We start from the raw sequence: 20525 nt of genomic DNA on the forward strand, positions 1-20525 counted from the left end.
AGCTGCACCTTATGTGAATGTCATACAATGGGATAAGGTAAGGGCCTGGAGCACTAATAGATTTGATAATGATGGTTTACACTCCACCCACTTTTGTGAAGGATTTGGCAAGCAAAGAGCTGACAGAGCGAGAGAAGAGCGAGCCAGTGAGACGAAGAAGAGTGAGCGAGATATACATACTGAAGAGTGATAAAGAGAGACATTCAGAAGAGTGAGCGAGAGAGAAAAGACTTTGTTGGTGAATCCACACATCAAACTTGTCACAAATCCTGGCGTGCATTTTTCCCCCAAATGCATAGCAGACCCTTATCCCAGCAGGCAGGTACCGCACGCCTTCAAAGATTTATTTCCTTTGTTGATTTTCCTGCTTCGCTCACACTATATGCAATTGAAAATTACTCTTTAAGTTGCCAATTTTACTGTGTTTTCTAGAGAATTACTAACTAGTTGTGTTTTCAATTGTGTGTAGCATTGCGATTTCTATTTGAGTCTAGATGTTAAATTGCTAATAAATGGCCACAATTCTCAAATACTTTTGAACTCTCGCTGCAACAAATGGCGTATGTTAATACACTCACATTCACATTCATTATATCCAATATCAGGTACGATGTCAATGCACAAATCGCACCTGAAATTGCACACCCTGGATGTGACTTGTCATGTGATTGGCATGACCAGCAGCTTGCTCTTTGCATGGCAAATTGCACACAATGTTACTGGGGGCCAACACCACTGTCACATCTAATCCGATGCGGCAATTGCCCAACTTACAGTGAAATTGCACAAGTTCACAATCCAATTGGATGTGAACAGAGCCTACAGTGGCCAATAGGGTGCGACTTGGTCTACGATTTGCAAGTCGCCTGTCATGCCAATTGCATGGCAATCCCAAACAATGTTACTGGGGGCCACCCGGTCACATTAAAGCAGATTTCTAAGTGGTGTTATTGACACCACAGTCACATCATGTGACTTGCATAGAAGTTGCATGATTTCAAAGTCGGGGTACATGGTGATTTCAAGTGCAATTTGCAAGACATCCGACACCGATCTCTCAGCAAATTGCATGAAAAGTAGTGTATTCATTACTCTATTATTACTTGCGGCTCCAACCAAGTTTGAACCACAACAATATGAACGCTACAATAGCGTGCACATTGAGTGGGTCTTGGCATGTGATTTGCACAACATGCAAGTTGTAAATCGTCTGCAAAGTCGCACCCTATTGTCTGCTATTAGAGCAGTGTTTCTCAACTCCAGTCCTCATGGACCCCCAACAGGTCATGTTTTCAGGATTTCCATTATTTTGCACAGGTGATTTGATCAGTTTCACTGCCTTAGTAATTACCACAGCTGTTTCATCTGAGGGAAATCCTGAAAACATGACCTGTTGGGGGTCCATGAGGACTGGAGTTGAGAAACACTGTATTAGAGCAACCATATGGGTGTGTTTCAAACACTGATTTCTTAAGTAGTACATGTTCTACTTTAGTGGCAATTTGCATAGAGATCTGTGTCAGATGTCTTTGAAAATTGCATTGAAATGGTCAACTTTACTGTAAGTCGCATGATTTGTAAATCCGCTTTGCCCAGAGTGTAATGTTTGGTGATGTTTGATTTCTGGAGTGTTTTGCCAATTGATGGGAAATTCACCATACTAGTCAAATCGATTTGTCATTTTCAGTATTGCATACAAGATGTGGTCATGTGACTGTCTTAACTCATGCGAGAATCTGGAGGGAATTGTGACCATAGTAGCAATAAAGGTTCCAATTGGGGTTCCCTTTCACATCCCTGCTCAATGTTCTGTTGTATGCTGCACACGTACATTTCACTGTATATATCTTTCTGATTTGTGGGGCCTGTATACCAAGGGTTAATGCAGGTAGGAAGCGGATTCATCAGGTGAAAACACTTTCACTGACCAAATTAAGGTCAGTGGTGGGTGAGGCTTCATTGGGTGTGGGGCCTTGTTTGGCGCGCTCCAAATACAACCTAGCTTATATAAAGATGTGCAGTAGGGAGTGATTTGGCCTGTTACTAGGCCGGGTGGTTTGTGACTAAGTCCTTGCTTGTAGTGGTTTGGGGGAAGAAGAGATTTTGTGCTGAATTGCCCCAGACACCACTCAGGCTGTGTTTGGAAGTGGGCTGGAAATGTTTGCATATTTTTGGCCTTGTAAAGTGTTTGTGTGTTATTGCACAATGATTGTTTTTTCTCTTTGCATTGAAAGCCTCACACATGTCAATCGTTTTGTTTAAAATCTGCTCTTGTTTTAATTTTGCTTGCTTATTTAGACTCCAATGCATTTTTCTGACAAACCTGCTGACAAATGTATGTGTAGGGGATTTGTAGAGGTGGGAGGGGATTTGTAGAGGTGGGAGGGGTTTTTTTGCACATGCTTTGTTTTCTTTATATTTTGATGTGTAGACTTTTTTTGTGAATGGATCTTCATACTAAGTGATTGTGTAAGTAAATCTTATGTGCATGAAAATGTTACTTGATTCATCTTCCCCTTTGTTTCCTGCTATAACCTGTGCACGCACAGTTCATTAGAAGTATCTTTGGATTGTAAGCTCTTATGAGCAGGAGTGTTTTATTTTTGCCACATCAATGCTATTCTTTTTGTGACTCACCAAGATATTGACTATACCTACTTGTTCCTGCTGACCAAATAAATGAAGATATATTTGATTAATAAATGTTGGACTGTTGTTTTTGTGTTTATTTTATGTTCAATATATGACCAACCTTAATAGTTACTTTGTATACTTACAAGCTACATTTGAGTAGATTATATAAGAGTGTGAATATGCAAGTGGGTGCAAACTGGCTTTTTCAAAAACAAAACAAAAAAAAAGAACCAGTTTGCACCACAATATTATGTACCAATGAATACGTCACATTCACTGTGCAGCCAGCTACAGGTGTTCTACAATTCGATTTACAGTTATAAAATAGTCCACACTGTGTTGATTTTTGTCCTTTGGAAACCAATATATATTAGCCAAGGTTAAACAAATTACTAAGTAACACACATTCACGAAAGCTATCATAGCCGTGCATAAAAATGTGCGATAGGGTACAAAATTGCACGATCCGAATAAGCGCCAAACAGGTGTACCCCATGGCGCACGAGCGGCTGTCCTCCCAGAAGTCCGTCATCACGTGCGCGCGCACCCGGAAGTGGTTGTGGGGAGTGTCAGTGGATGAGGAGTGGTTGGCGGTTTGCTGTGTGTCGTATATTTTGAGAACTCTAGTGGCATTTGGACATGGCGAGAGCACAGTTCTCAACTGAGGAGATGATCCTTATATGTAAAGTAAGTATGGCCCTTGCAAATATGTTAATAACATGTGAGGAACAGGTAATTGCAATTTTGTGGGTGGGGCCTAGCAGAATCTCACTTGGTGCACATGCTACTTATCTGTACATTAGCTCCTGGGTATTGATGGGTCAATTATATTAACCACTTGCCTACTGGGTACTCATACCCCCTTCCTGTCCTGGCCAATTTTCATCTTTCTGCACTGTTACCCTTTGAATGACAATTGTGCGGTCATGCCACATTGTACCCATCTTAAATTTAGATCATTTTTTTCACACAAATAGAGCTTTCTTTGGGTGGTATTGACTTGCTGCTGTGTGTTTTACTTTTTGCTCGATAAACAACAAAATAGCTCATAATGAATAAAAGTCTGTTTATATTATAACATTTGGTAAACCGGTAATTTAGCAACACTGATGTGCGTTGATGAGGCAGCACTGGTGGGTGGCACTGCTGGCCACAGGTGGGCGGAACTGTTGGGTGGCACTGATCATCGGTGCTGACCCCTGCTCTGATAACTGCTGGTTCTTGGCAGTACTTTCCAAACATTCTGACAGCGTGAGGAAAGTGCAGCCAAGACCCGGCAAATGCATTTCCCAGTGATCAGCGTGTCATTGGACATGGCTGATCACATGGTAAAAAGCCGCTGTGATTGGCCTTTACCACATCACGTGATCAGCTGTGTCCTTAGGACACAGCAATCATGGAGAGTGCGTTCTGCCAGGATGTCATATGACGCCCTCCCAGAGCTGCCTGGATGCAGTGTAGCGTTATTCGGCTATCTGCGGTCGCCAAATAGGAAACCAGCTAGGCCTTCATGGCTAATCTTTGAATATCTGGACATGTATACTGCGTATAATGCATTACATTCTACAATGTGTTGGTGTACATGGTATTACAGTGTGCAATGCGTTGCTGGATTCTGCATGACAGTGGACAGTGCATCACAGTCTACAATGTGTGGGTGTACACGGTATCACAGTGTGCAATGCGTAGCTCTATCCTGCATGACAGAGTACAGTGCATCACAGTCTACAATGTGTGGCCTGGCATGCCTGAGGTGGTTTGGAAGCAGCACAGCAATTTGACCATCCCTTTCCTCTATGTTGGTTTTAGGGTTGCAGAATTGCTTCTCGTTCGTGAACGGACTGTCGCCGGATATCAGAGTCCCCATATTTTCAAGATATGTTTTAGCCATGTTGGCTTATTTTTATGTTATTTTCCAAGTGTGTCGCACCTAACCGCACAGTAGTGTGGTGCCATGCGTATTTGTGGCTGTGAATGGGGCTGTTTTTAATAGACGTGTGTAGGTGCAACAACGTTTTCATCATGGTACCTGCGCACATCTACATAGGGCATTGCATTTCTTTGCTGTGCTGGAAAATGTGTGTTCTTGCATGCGTTTCTGCACCACCAATGGTGTGAACAAGTCCTAAGGGCTGGTTCACACTATAGAAACAGTCTAGATGTGTTCCTGATGGGTTTTTTTCATGCCCTTTTGGCATGCATGTTTAGTGTGTTCCAGTACATTTTGGATGCGTTTTGGACATGTTTACATTGCATTTTTGTATCCCTTCCACTTATTTTTTTCTATTTTCTTTGTATTCAATGTAGTTAGGGACATGTGCGGTTTAGTACATTCAAGGACGTTTCAATGTGTTCCAGTACAGTTCTGTGCAGAAACAATGCAGCGTGGTCAGCTTTGTTTACAGCACCTGCAATGCACTGAAAATGCAAGCGCATTTCATCATGTCATAGTTCACATGATGTGAACTATGACATTGACAACCACATAACCTTCTTTCTGTGCGTTTGTGATGCCAAAAAAGCAACTGAAACACATGTAGTGTGAACTGGCCCTAAAGGTTATTAGAGGTCAGGGAACGGGACTGACCAGGAATTGTGAATTCAATCAGACTAGTGGTGAGATACAATCAGCAATCGTATAATAATTTGAGATCTGAGCTGTAGCTGATAGAAAATGAGACACATTCACTTGATCAGTAAATAGATAGTTAAAGAGTGGGGCGGTGATCCATAGATTTGCATAAGGGACAGGTGATGACGGGGTGGGGGAGGGGGTCAAGTTGTATAAGGAGACAGATTTAAAAGAGAAAAATGTTACAATGAAATATACACGGCATGAAACTTGCACATTTCCTAACTGGCAGAAGAACAGTACATAGGTAACATTCATCCACTTTCTAGTCATTAGGCAAAATCATAATTGATTGATCAATATTCCTGGCACTGACACAACCCAGAAAATTGATCTCCATTTTTTAGGATGTAGCCATGACTGGGATTAGAACCCATGACCCAAGTGCTGTAAGTTCTGAGCTCTAACCACTAAACCACTGTGGGAGACACAGTTTGAGCTATAATGTAGAATAATTACATTGTTTAAAAATGATAGAGCGAGCTGGTCGCTGATATAGACTAGTAAAATGGTATTACACAAGATAAATATAACCACGAACAGTAGTGCATGAACTCGTGAAAGGTCATCCACCCCTGTGACAGTGTACTACACTATTGAGCATCTTTCTGGCTCCTGTGGCTGAGCTAATTCCTCCCCAGGACCATTTGGGCACCCACCCTGATGGATGGATGGAGCTGGATGGCTAACCCATAGCTGCCAGCATATCGCTGCACCCCCAGATGTGTGATGTGTATAACCCATGCACATTAATACTTTTGTTCTGGTGAGTGTAGACCAGTCCCAAGGGTGGTTTACCTTTCACGAGTTCATGCACTACTGTCCGTCACGGAGAGACCACACGTGCCATTCATAGGCACTCTCCGAGTTGGTACTCTCACACAAAGGACATTCCATTATTCAGGAATGATTCTATGAACTTATTTTAGCACCATTTACAATATTACATCATTGTTGCAATTCTTTGCACTTTTTGGTTTTTACATGCGTTCATTATTGATCACATGCATTTATAGCGCTGCACTTGTCTTTAACATAGAATAGTTACGTGATTAAAGAGAATGAAGATATATAATTATATTGGGAAATTAGAAGTATATCAATTGTTTGAGATATAAGTGTGAAAATGTTTAACATTTGAATACAGAATGTATGACATTCATTAGTAAATGCATTAGTTTCCTGATCATTTTGGAGACACAGCAAAAAAAAAGAAATAGAAGAAAATAGAAAATTCTAATACAGGTGTACTATTTATTACATTCTAAGAATTCTCTTTTGCCATCATAAAAATGCCAATATTAATAAAGCCCGCGCTTGTGCGCCATCTAGCGAACATATCCGGTATTGCACCTAAAAATGTGCCAGACGGGATACCACATTTAGTAATAGCAAAGTAGTCAGTAGACGCTCGTTAATGAGCTTGCTAGACGCTGGTCAGACGACTGATTGATTGACCGGAGTCTGCCTGAATGGTCAGACTCTGCTAGTAGACTCACATCTTAGTGAATCAGGGCCTAAGAGTCCCAATGTTTCCCCCATTGTGGTAGCGAGAAAAAAATATGTACAGTATCCATCCGCCTGTGTGTAGATTACAAAACTTTGAATCAGAGGATAATACCTGATCAGTATACATTGCCCAGAGGTATGGTCTTTCCTTGGATTTTGTAAACACTACTGTAGATTTGTAGAAGGGTATTCAAAAGTGGCCAAAGCTCTTCATGGCCTGCTAAAGATTGACGTGTGCAGTCAAGGGAATTAAAAGTTTTTTTGGGTGACTACTGGACTTCTGCATGTAAATAGGCTTTCAATCAGTTGAAAAACAACCTGACAGAAGCACCAGTCTTAGCATATGCTGATGCCCATTTGCAATGTTCACAGCTGGTTTGTGCCTATTTTGACTCTTATATAAGTGCTAAGCAAGGTTCCCACCATATTGACATTTACTGGATCTCCGTTTATAGATGTTGATTGAAAGTTATTTGTGATGTCTTGCTTTCTTTATAGGAGCAGTTTCAACTTTGTCTCTTCTTAGAAACAAACTGCTCAGTCAACTATAAGGCTCTATGTTATTTAGATATAGACTAATTTATATATGCTGTATATTTGATTAACGCACATCTCTTAACATTATTGAGAGGGCATTTAGGGGTTGGGGATTTTTTTCTCCTACCCCTATATTTACCTACACCATTATAAGTGATTAACATCTGCCCACACTTTCAGGCTTGGTGAATTATAATATGAATGCAACCTTAATTAATTTTATGGCATGTGTATTGTCTGCCTTTGGCCAGACAATAAAGATTTCATTTTGTGATAGATCGATAATATAATATGGGACTGTTATCCTGTCTATTTCAATTCTGTTTGATTACTGTGGAGCTGTTGACACCCCTTTATATATGTCACAGTTATTTTTTTCTTGCTTGATGTTTTATTTCTTAACAGAGGATTGTGGTTGAGATTTTGACAAATATAGAGACTTATTTGACAAATTATGTAATTAACTTAAGTGAGTTCTTTTGCCTGATGCCACAATTGCATACTCCTCACTAAGGAAAAAAAGGTTGTGTTGTTTCTTACAGTGTTAAGGGGCAAAATATCCCTGAAAAAAGGTCAGCCCTACTGTGAGAACTAAAAAAAATTAAACCTAAAGTAGTCTTTCTCCAACAGACACACTTTAAAATAGAACTATAGGCAAAACTGTTTTGTTTTTCATTTTGGATAGGGTGAAGGAGGGTTATAACCCATGTAAAGTTTATGTTTGCCCTTTATTGTCCCCTTGGGGAGATATACCTTCACTTTCTGTTCCATAGCCAAAACAGGAAGTGAGGGAAACTCACTGCAAATTAAGGGAATCTCTTAGTGTCCCCCAGGTCATCAGAACTAGTGAACTAGTGGAAGATTTCCCTTCAATTACTTTTATGGGGACAGCCCAAATTTGGGATTTTCTTTCAATAATAATGGTAAAGAGAACAAATAGAGAGAGTGAATCTCCCTAATGGGGGCACAGACAGCAGTAAAAATGGACAGATGTTCTAATTCCTCTCCACTCTATCCAAAATTTAAAAAAAAAAGTTTTGCTTTTAGTTATCCTTTAAGACTCCAAACATTCCTAAACTGGCAAACAAGTATTTTACAAAAGCCTTTCATGCGACAAACCTCTTAGCTAAGATGAAGGGGGTTACTATTTTAAAGGAACTTGGAAAGATAAACTAATTACCTTAGCCAGTGTCTACTTTCCCAATTCAGCACATATCTAATTTTAGCTAATCGACTCTGGCCTTTGTTAAAAAAAGTATTGGACCAGAACAGGGGGGCTTTATGCCCGATAAGGAGGCAAGGGATAACATCAGTAAAGCACTAAATCTAATTCATAGGGCCAAACTGGGAAAAATAGAAGGCCTTCTCCTCTTTACCAATGCGATTCAATAGGGTTGCCTGGGACTATAGGCTTGCTACCTGCATGAATATAGGACTAAAGCAAAAGATGCTGTCCTGGATCTCATACCTCTATCAAGATCCTCCTACACAAGTCATTGTGTACATCGGACCCTGTCTGACAAAGTTTGTATTAAAAATGATACAAGGCAAGGTTGCCCTTTATCTCCCTTACTTTTTATCTTGACATTATAACCCCTTCTTTGCATGATTAACCAAAACAAGTCGATTCAGGGCTTTAACTTATCTGGGAGAGAGTATAAAATTGCAGCCTATGCAGATGACTTGTTATTCTTCATATCAAATCCTCACACGTCTATTTCAAACCTTTAAAAAAAATTTCAGAATTTTGGGTATATATCCAGTTTTAAAATAAACTATAACAAATTGGAAGTGCGTAATCTTACACTCTCTCCAGATACTCTCAAATGTGCACAAAACAGTTTGTACCTTCAAATGGGAACAGATGGCTTTGAAATACTTTGGAGTATGGCTTACCCCAACATTAGATAACTTATATACCCAGAATTTTATTCCATTTCTCAGAATTACAGAAACTGACCTTAGGAAATGGAACTAAAACAATTTCTCTTGGTTTGGCAGAGCAGCTATAGTAAAAACGACAATCCTACCCAGACAACTTTCTGGCATGCATGTCAGCGGAAACCCCACATTCAATTCTACTTGATGACTAGATCTAAAGACTCTGAAGGTATGCCTTCAACCTACCATTATTTTGCTACTCACTTAGCCAGGAATGTAACTTGGCCTGGGGAGAATAATGATTGGCTTGATCTTGAAAACTCCTATATTCCTCTTCCAATAAAGTTCTTGCAATGGATTAGTAGGACACACTATCCTAGGCATGTTAAACAACACCCCACTATTGATGCTACTCTGGAGATCTTTCACAAGTTGTCACTCTCTAGGGAGTTGGTGAATGTTGCAGGTCCTCTAACACCTTTAGGTAATAACCCTGAGTTTACTCCTAATCTACACACCAAATTACAATTAAACTCTGAAAAAGGGTTACTACTATTAGCTATTCACTGCATGTCTGGGATGATCTCAAGAAAGAAACGAAGATTTTTGTGGTGATAGGATACTTCCCCAGTGGTCATATCTACAGCTATGAAATTATCTTTTGAAACAGAAACATTCTTTTCTTAAACCTCTCACCCAGCTAGAATCCACCCGCTTTAAGGGTACTGAAACTAAAAAAACTACCTCTCTCTTTTATTCCTGGTTACAAACAAAGACAAAGGAGAGAAGAGACAATTTTAGGTATATGTCAATCCTTTGATGTAACTTTTTCTGATCAGCAATGGAAAAGTGCTTGTACATTGGCCCATAAATGCTCCCTTAGCACCAGGAAACCTCATCCAAAATTCTTACACATTGGTATGCTACACCCACCAAACTACACAGCTTGTTCCCTAACACTTAAGATATTTGTTGGAGATGCCAGAACAGTAAAGGTACTATTTTGCATATTTTGTGGCAGTTATCTTGGTTCTCTACATTCTGGAAACAGGTCTATGACTTTGCACTTTCACATTCGCAGCCATCTTCACCACAGCGTGACAACTCTTATACTAAACTGCAAGGTCAGCTGGCTTGCCAGACATACTAGTCACATGACACTCTCAGACACAACCAATTACTACTCATCCAGTCCTCTTTTTTTTTACAACTTTTTTTTTTTCTTTACAATTATAGGTTTTATTAAGCTCTTGATAGTTACAGCCAACACTGAATAATAAATAGTTTTGAACATCGCATAGTACATAAAGTTCACTTATTTGGAGAGTTCAGCAATAGATGTATAATGAACAAAGGAATCACATTCAACTATACCCTTCAAATATACAGTGTCGATAAAATGCAGCTTTTTTTGCCAATCTAAAATGCAGAGAACAAGGGTGAAAGGAGAAAGAGAAAAAGAATTAAGGAAAAAAAAAACGGTCCAACTTAAATATAAAAAGTACAGAAACTTTTTGAAGATCTCTCGTAGATTACACCTGAGCACATGAGAATCTAGTATCCTGATGCTGTGCTATCCTTTTAATTCTGTACTTGGTTATTGATTGGTTATGATGAACCTAAACATATGATGTTAAATTCATCCGCTATATCACAATATTATGAAACTCAACTTTTAATGGTTCATATTTCACTCCCTTCAAGAGATATGATCCTTCGGCTTGTTATTTTGAAGTTGTAAAACTATATGAGTTGTCTATTGTGTACTTCTGAAACTATGCTACACTCATATTATGGGCATTTAAATATGAACCTTATATATGTACCTGCACTGATTTCTATGGAAACTATTTTTGATGGTTTTCTAGGTTTCTTTAGTACTCTAAAAACTAAACAAAACCTCTATTGTGAAATGAAAAAAAGAAAAGCTGACCATTGTAAACACCCCTATCAGTGTTAAATGGTTTGTTTCAACCCTCTAACTTCTACTTTGTCTGGACAGCTTGGTTTGTTAAAATAAGATGAAAAATAACAGACTTACTGGCTGGACCACTAGGTGAAAATAAAGGAAAAAACATAGAAAAAGAAAATTAATGAGCTACAACTAAATTAGTTTTTGTTTTGTGGTTTCATACCATACTTCAAATAAAATACATCAATAAATAAAAAAAGCGTTACAAAGTTAAAAAAAACAAAATTAATTAAAAAATTTTTTAGAAGCAACCCCATTGTCCTATGCACACATGCAAATACAAACATTTAGGACAGGAACTTGTATGTAAGCAGCAATTGTGCCACACGCATCGCCATCAACATAGGTGTGAGAGCAATAATTCTAGGGCCATTATTCAGTTAACTCTAAAATGATAACATTTAAAGGCTTCTGAAGCGTCATGCATGGAAATTTATGGGTAAAATAGCTTTTTGCCAATTCACAGGTGTGTGCAATTTTAAGACTTGACATGTTTGATATCTATTTACACTACACAATCCCACCTTTTATATTTTACCAAAAATTGGGTATTATATTGTGTTTATGTGCACTAAAATTCCTTTGAATATATATTCCAGAAAATATGCTATGATAAATTGTTTAAGAAATTTTCTAGCAAAAACTGGAGATTAATATTTCTGTAAAAAAACAAAGGAAGATTACAAATTATTTTTGGTGTCTAAAAAAGAGTACTTTTACAAAAAAAAAGTAATTGTGTACATTTTTTAAGGTTTTATCTTGCAGCCACAGCTCAGCATTCCTTCAGGTTCTTGACCTCAAAACAGGATACATGTCGCTATAGCAAGAGAGCCAAGTATTACATCACACTCAGCCAACTCCACTGCTGTACTAGTTACTAACAGCTTCAGCCACCCACATGCCCTCACCCAGTTTCTGCTATGTTGATTGACTGCAAAGCTCCTACCAGGAGCTACTGTAAATCAACATGCAAGTGCTCAGTAGGGGGCATGGGCATATATATTGACTACAGGAGATATGAGTGTGCTGTTCAGGGGCACAGCTGGCCTGTATCTTCAAAGATGAAGCCCTGCTATGCAAACTAACCATGCTAGCATCATTCTGCTTCTGTGCTTAACATGATCAGATTGGAAAAGGACAGAAGGGGGACTAGCAGGATCACCATGTAAACAAAAGCAAACAAAGGAATCAAAAGTCACCTCTGTCCATGACCCTTTTGTCTCCTGCCCCCTTAACCTACTAGCAATTATAGAAACCTGGCTTCAAGCAGTAGATTCTGCTTCTCCAACAGCACTTTCCTATTAAAGTCTTCTCTGGACTCACTCACCTAGACCCAGTGGTCGGAAAGGAGGTGGAGTTGGTTTGTTTCTAATCCCCACTGAGCACCTTTCAAGTCCTCCATAACCCTCCCTCTCTATCCTTCTCTTCTTTCGAGACTCACTGCATTCGGCTGTTTTATCCTATTTCTCTGAGGATTGCAGTGATCTAACGGCCTCCTGGACCTGTGTCCCGCTTTCTTGATGATTTCTCTGTCTGGCTGCCCTACTTTCTCTCCTCGGAAATACCCACAATCATTCTTGGAGATTTTAACATTCCCATTAATATGAACAACCTAACTACATCCCAACTCTTCAACCTAACGTCATCTTTTGCCTTAACACAATGGACACAGCCCTCCACTCACACTGAAGGGAATACATTAGACCTTGTTTTCTCCCATCTTTGCACTCCCTACAACCTCACAAATACCAGCTTTCCTCTCTCTGATCACAATCTCATCACCTTTTCAGTGTCCTCGTCTTCAAACACCTATCCCACCAAACAGCAAACAATTACCCGCAGAAACCATCACAACTTGAACCCTTCTCTTTTCCACTCTGAAACTGACCGCCTCTGTGACAGAATCTCTCCCCTGTCCTGCCCTGACCTGGCCACTGCTGTCTACAACAGTTCACTTTCATCCACACTAGATTCACTTGCTTCTCTAACTACATGAAGCATCAGGCCCCGACCATTACAACCGTGGCACACTGAAAACACTAGAAATCTTAAGCGGCATAGTCGTGCACTGGAGCGATTGTGGTGTAAAACCAAATCTCAGCAAGCTTTCACTCTATATAAATCTGCTTTCTTAACCTCTAATTCCTCCCTCCATGCTGCCAAACAAGGTTTGGAACAAACAAGACTTTGTCACTCTTATTAACCACCTCCCACCCACCATATAGTCCAATGACGGGCGCAAGGTGGTTCTCTCATTCTGGGAGGACGTCATATGATGTCCTCCCATTCTCACTGTGCATACACGGCTCCGGGAGCGAGCAGCGCGGCGATCAGTGGTGTGCTGTGTCCCTCGGACATAGCGGATCACCGATCCACGGAAAGAGCCGAAGATGTCGGCTTGGTCATGTGATCAGCTGTGTCCAATCACAGCTGATCACATGTAAACAGGGAAATGCCGGTTATTGGCATTTCTCTCCTCTCGATGACAGCTCGAGAAGAGAGGAGAGCCGGTAATCGGCATTCCGCGGAGGGCAAATGTACACTGATCATCAGTGCCCATCAGTGCCACATCAATGCCACATATCAGTGCCTACCAGTGCACATTAATGCTACAAATCAGTGCCCATCTTAGCTGCCTTTCAGTGTCACCCATCAGTGCAAGTCAGTGCCACCTATCAATGCCCATCAGTGACGCCTATCAGTGCCAGTCAGTGCTGGCTATCAGTGTGCCTCAGTGCTGCCTATCAGTGCCCGTCAGTGCTGTCTATCAGTGCCACCTAACTGTGTCAGTCAGTGCCACCTAACAGTGCCAGTCAGTGCCACCTATCAGTGCCAGTCAGTGCCACCTATCACTGCTGCCTATCAGTGCCATATATCAGTGCTGACTTTCAGTGACCATCAGTGATGCCTGTCAATGCCCATCAGTGCCACCTACCAGTGCCTCCTCATCAGTGCAAATCAGTGCCACCTATCAGTGTCCATCAGTGCAGCCTATCAGTGCCCATCACTGCAGCCTCATTAGCGCACATCAGTGAAGGAGAAAAATCACTTATTTACAAAATTTTATAACAAAAACTAAGAAAAAACTTTTTTTTTCAAGATTTTCAGTGGTTTTTATTTTTTTTAAGAAAAAATAAAAAACCCAGAGGTGATTATAAAATAAAGCTCCATTTGTCACAAAAAATGATAAAAATTTCATATGGGTACAGTGTTGCATGACCGCACAATCGTCATTCAAAGTGCGACAGCACTGAAAGCTGAAAATTGGCCTGGGCAGGAAGGGGGTATAAGTGCCCTGTAGGCTAGTGGTTAATATCTTGTCATCCGGTCCTTCTCGTATCTTCTCTATTTTTATCTCTCTACTTTCTCTGCCCAGTACCTCACTCACTGCTTACGAGATTGCAAACCATTTAAAAAACAAGATTGATGCAATTCGTAGGGGCATCTCTACTGCACAGACATCTATCCCACTTAGCATATCTTATACTAAACCTCCCTCAACACTTTCCTCTTTTGACCTTCCTACTACTGAAGAGGTCACTAAAGTTTTCTCAGAAGCCCGTCTCACTACCTGCCCCCTGGATCCTGTCCCCTCACAACTAGTATGGTCACCCTCTTCTTCCATCCTATGCTCCCTCACTCACATCTTCAATCCCGCCCTCCCTAATGGTGCCTTCCCCACCCCTCTAAAGCATGCGCACATCATTCCCATACTTAAAAAGCCCTCGCTGGACTCCACCAACCTGAGCAACTTAAGACCCATCTCCCTGCTCCAGTTTACCTCTAAACTCTTAGAACGCCTAGTCTACAATCGCCTAAGTTCCTACCTCACTGACAACAACTTTCTTGACCCTTTACAGTCTGTCTTTCGCTCACTACACTCCACTGAAACTGCCCTACTAAAACTCACTAATGATTTACTAACTGCTAAAACCAATGGCCACTACTCTATACTCTTACTACTTGACCTCTCTGCAGTTTTTGATACTGTTGACCATCCCCTCCTCCTCAAAAAAACTCCACTCTCTTGGCCTCCAAGACTCTGCTCTCTCCTGGTTCTCCTCCTACCTATCACGGTGCTCCTGCAGCCTTACCTATAACTCTGCCTCCTCCTCTCCACTTATTCTTTCTGTAGGGGTCTGTCCTTGGACCCCTTTTCTTCTCCATCTACACCTCCTCCCTTGGTTGCTTGATAAACTCCCATAGCTTCAAGTATCATCTCTATGCTGGTGACACACAAATCTATCTTTCTACTCCTCACCTCGCTCCTTCAGACCCCTCTCGCATTACTAACCTATTAAGTGACATATCGGCATGGATGTCACTCCACTTCCTCAACTCAATCTTTCTAAAACTGAGCTTATACTATTCTCTCCAGCCCATGCCTCCTCCCCTGACTTCTACATCATGATCAATAACACAATCATCATTCCCTCCCCTCATGCCAGGGTGCTAGGTGTAATCCTAGACTCCCATCTGTCCTTTCAGCGCCAAATCCAATCACTGTCCAAATCTTGTAGACTTCACCTCCGCAACATCTCCAAGATACACCCATTCTTAACCTCTGAAACTACTAAGCAACTTATTCACTCCATGGTTATCTCTCACCTTGACTATTGTAACTCCCTCCTCATTGGCCTACCTCATCGCAGGCTTTCCCCTCTTCAGTCTATCATGAATGCTGCTGCCAGACTCATCCACCTTACTAACAGTTCCATATCTGCCATCCCTCTCTGACAATCCCTCCACTGGCTTCCCATTGCCCAACGAATAAAATTCAAAACATTAACAATAACATATAAAACCATTTATAACTCTGCCCCCAATTATATCACCAATCTTGTCTCCAAATATCACCCAAACTGTCCTCTCCGCTCCTCATACGACCTCCTGCTCTATAGCTCCCTTGTTTCGTCCTCCCATGCTTGTCTCCAGAACCTCTCCAGAGCCTCCCCCATCCTCTGGAACTCTCTACCCCAATCTATCAGACTACTGCCTACACTGACCACGTTTAGGTGATCTCTGTAAACCTATCTCTTCAGGGAAGCCTATCCTGCCTTCAGCTAATAATGGATTCTTCTATTCCTCCTACCAGTCCATCCCCCACAAATATTACCTTTTGTACCACCAGCCCCTCCCTCTTAGATTTTAAGCTCCAAGGAGCAGGGCCCTCCTAACCCTCTTGTATTGAACTGTATTGTTGCTGTATTGTCTCCTTTTATATTGTAAAGCGCTGAGCAAACTGTTGGCGCTATATAAATCCTGTATAATAATGATAATAATAAAAAACAGAAAGTGGTAAATTCAAAAACGTATTTACAAGAAAACAGATCCATACATGAAAACTTTCATTGTGGGGTAACATACACTTTAAACACACCCTTCTTTCACCCTGAAGTATTCAATTTCTTCCTTTATACAGTGCATTTAAATCTCATACTGATGAATCTGGCACACCTTAAGTCACTTAAGTCACTATTTTTTGTTATAACAGCCACTTCACCTAGATGAATTCCACACATTCATCAAATCTTTCTTGCTTCCATAAATACAAAAACTATTTTTGTACATTGTTTTGCACTACTTCTCTCTGAACTTGACCATTGCTACAAAAGTTGATGTTTCATAAATACAAGCAAAGACAGATAAAATAAAAAAAAGACTATCCATACTTAACATAGCTTTCTTTTCCTGACTAAACTACATAGCAGTAACAATGGGTAGTCTGCTCCCCCCTGGCTACCCCATAGGGCCGTTTACTAATGGGAGGGTTTTATGAAGCTAAGCAAGAAAAGGATAATTAAAGTGTTACTAAACCCACAACAGTAAAATCAGTCTGTATATGCAATAAAGCATGCTTGTTATACTCACTGTGGAACCTAAGAGGTTAATCCTCTGCATTGTGTAAAAAGGCTGTATGATCCTGACTTCTATGATCCTCCCCTTCTTCCAGTGCCCCCCTCTTATTTCCTGATAAGACATATCGTGTGGAGACACTCTGCACATGCTTAGTTTGGTGTGTATTGCTAGAGAGGCTTTTTTTTTACTTGGGAGAGTGCATGTGATCAGCACAGGGCCAATCAGCGCTGTCCAGACAGAGGGTCAGGGGTCCTGCATCCTGCTAGAGCAGAATGAAAACGCCTCCTACAAGTTTTAACATGTGTTCGGCTGGACACTGATAGAAGTCACAAGACTTCTCTAACTGTCAATGAGAAAAGGTATTTAGCAGTTTATATTTACTAAAATAGTTGCACTTCCATGATCTGTATACTGTGGGAGAGCAAATATAGTGAATGCAATGTCCTGGGTTTAGTAACACTTTAAGGTAAGTATGAAAATGCGGTTTTCTGTTTTCCTGACAAACTCCATTGCTGCAATAATGGGAAAAATAACCCAAGTTGAGTTGGAAGCAGAAGACAAACAATTGTGTTAACTGTATACCAGGACCTCACACTAAATGTTTCTGAGGCATGTGACAAGCTGCCACCCAGGAAGCTGACAAACGTCTGGTTGAGTGCGTGGTCACTCCCTCTAATGGAGCCAAACCCTTAACCCCAAAAACCAGGTTTTTTAAAGAAACAATAAAGAAAGCAATTCTTCTAATAAAGACCTGCTTTCAGTATCTCTGAAAGCTGACAGCATTATGTCATGGCTTAAGCCTTTAGGTGGAGTGCAGAGTAGTGCGGCAGCAGTAATCCACACAGACAGGTGCAATAAAACTCTTGTATTGAAGTAATGCAGCGACAGTTCACAACAACCAAGGGGAATGCCTGCCCAACTGGGTACACTCACGATTTCTAACAACATGAAGAAGACAGTTAACAGCCAGGCTGACAGTTTCTGTTGAGAGAGCAGAATGAGGCCTTGTCGCCTCGGGCCCAGGAGAGCAGATGTCTAAAAAAGTTGCATCCCTATGCTTTCCCTCATTTTCAGGAACATTTCCCTATTGCTGCTACTTTCCCTAACAGGCGGATTACCTGTCCCTATACTGCCAGCTTGTAAAAGTCTTGCCAACCCTGGGAGCCAGGGCCTTAAATAGGGTTTGCCTGACCCAAGACGCTCACTAGCATAACATGAGGTGAAAGCATCTAATTGGGTGCTTCCCCAGTGACCCAGAAACCCATAGAGGAACTGTGTTCCACTTGACTTCCTCTCCAGCTACGGTGCCACAGTGGAGAAGCACCACCTGCAGTGCAGATAGTAGATTGTAGCCTAGTACACACAATAAGAAAATCGGATGACAAAAAAAGTTTTCGGAAAAATAATATGATTATTAGTACACAGCTTTCAAGAGACGATTACAACAGTTCATGTGAAATTAACCAAAGGGACAAGCAAGAAAAAGTCTCATAGCATAACAGAATGAACAGTTTTCCTTTAATCCAGGGGTGTCCAAACTTTTTTCGAAGAGGGCCAGATTGGATGAAGTGAACATGGTGGAGGGCCGAACATTTTTCCAAACATTCTTTGAACCATTACAATTAAATGCAAATAAATTATTTTATGCCAAGTTACCATATTTTTCGCCGTATAAGACGCACCTGACCATAAGACGCACCTAGGTTTTAGAGGCAGAAAACAGGAAAAAAAAATTCTGAACTAATGGACTGCAGACACAGTACAGGAGATGACCAGAGACTGCGGACAGCACAGGGATGACCAGAGACTGCGGACAGCACAGGGATGACCAGAGACTGCGGACAGCACAGGGATGACCAGAGACTGCGGACAGCACAGGGATGACCAGAGACTGCGGACAGCACAGGGATGACCAGAGACTGCGGACAGCACAGGGATGACCAGAGACTGCGGACAGCACAGGGATGACCAGAGACTGCGGACATAGTACAGGGATGACCAGAGACTGCGGACAGCACAGGGATGACCAGAGACTGCGGACAGTACAGATGACTGCTGACCTTTGGGGAGGTGGGGAGCGGGTACCTGAATTTGACAGGTACCCGCTCTTACTTCCGCAGTTGTTCTTTGATCTTACCTGTTCCTCGATCCAGCCGCGCGCTGTCTTCCCGGCTTCTGTAATGGCACTTGGCATGACAGCCGGGTGCCCAGTGTGCATGAGCGAGAAGCACTGGCGCTTTGTGATTGGTCCGGCGGCTTCTGGGATCTTTCATGTGTCCCAGGTACCGCCTTACCATTCACAAAAAGCACCGCTTCTTGCACATGCGCACTTGGCACCCGGCTGTCATGCCAAGCGCCCACACTACAGAAGCCGGGAAGACAGCGCGCCGCTGGATAGAGGAACAGGTAAGGTCCCGCTGCAGAGCTGAGCGGCCGGCCCGGTATTCTGACATGGCCGTAGTGGAAATACCGGACCGGCCGCTCCATATTCGCTCCATAAGACACACTGACACACTGACATGGAGGGCCGTATTAAACCGACCCTCGGGCCGTAAATGGCCCGCGGGCCGGACTTTGGACATGCCTGCTTTAATCAGTACAGTATTTTCCATAAAAAATCGAGTGACCAAGACCGCGCATGCTTGGAAACAATAGAATACATTATAATACATTATATCATTGTGGGAAGTTATATTCTGTCTTTTGAGAATTTTCGTAACTCCAGTAACCTATTCGCTAATTTTTCCCAAATTCTATTGCAAATCCTGACTATACATTATTTCTTGGAAAAAAGAAGGGTGGAAATCACTCTGTGCAACCCTGTGCCCTAACTTGTGTCCTTTAGGAACCAGACTATTAGTTGGAGCCTTAAGCCTCGAGCTTGAGGATGTACAGTATACTTGGGCCTTGGTGTAGGAGATCCAGCAATGATACAGATTCTTTCACACATTGCAAAAGAAGAAGCCAAGGACAATTTGATCAATACAGTATAATAATTATGACTTTGACGGTTTCCAATGGAAGTGTCTGAAGAAACTTAAGCATAATCAGAACTGGCTTAAAAGCATACCATGATAAAAAGATCCAGCGATATTGAAGGTCATCCCTGTCCTTGGTGCAAGGAACTCATATCTAAATCTTCTAATTCTCTGGTTTTTCTGACATGCAAAAATTTCCACTTCCAGATGTCATCCCAGACTCACTCGTTGTTGCTTTATATTGAAATTTTGATAAATATCCTTCTAATGTTAATGGGCTGTACCCCTGCCAACAGCATCTTGCTCCGAGTCCTGCCTTGTACTTTTATGTAAGGAACTGCTGTCCTGTTGTCGAGCCTCAACAGAAATGATTTCCCTCATGGCATGGGGGAGTGTGGCCTAATCATGGCCCTGAGTAAGCGAGCGCTGTATAAGCCCAAGCCAACCTCCCGCCCTAACAGTAGCAAAAACCTGCACTTGTGATGACTTGGCAGCTACCATGCCTGACCCAGTGTAGCACAGA

At 41.5% G+C, this 20525-nt stretch overlaps 1 pseudogene across 1 annotated transcript in view; it reads right to left on the reverse strand.

The window, feature by feature from the left end:
• Positions 1–20525, reverse strand: part of LOC149469845 (multidrug and toxin extrusion protein 2-like) — a 147999-nt pseudogene that overhangs the window by 43945 nt on the left and 83529 nt on the right. The gene's annotated exons all lie outside the window — the stretch shown is intronic.

The sequence above is a fragment of the Staurois parvus genome, unplaced genomic scaffold (genome assembly GCF_062004578.1).
Source record: "Staurois parvus isolate SC_StPar_1 unplaced genomic scaffold, SC_StPar_1.0 ptg000058l, whole genome shotgun sequence".
Lineage (NCBI taxonomy): Eukaryota > Metazoa > Chordata > Amphibia > Anura > Ranidae > Staurois > Staurois parvus.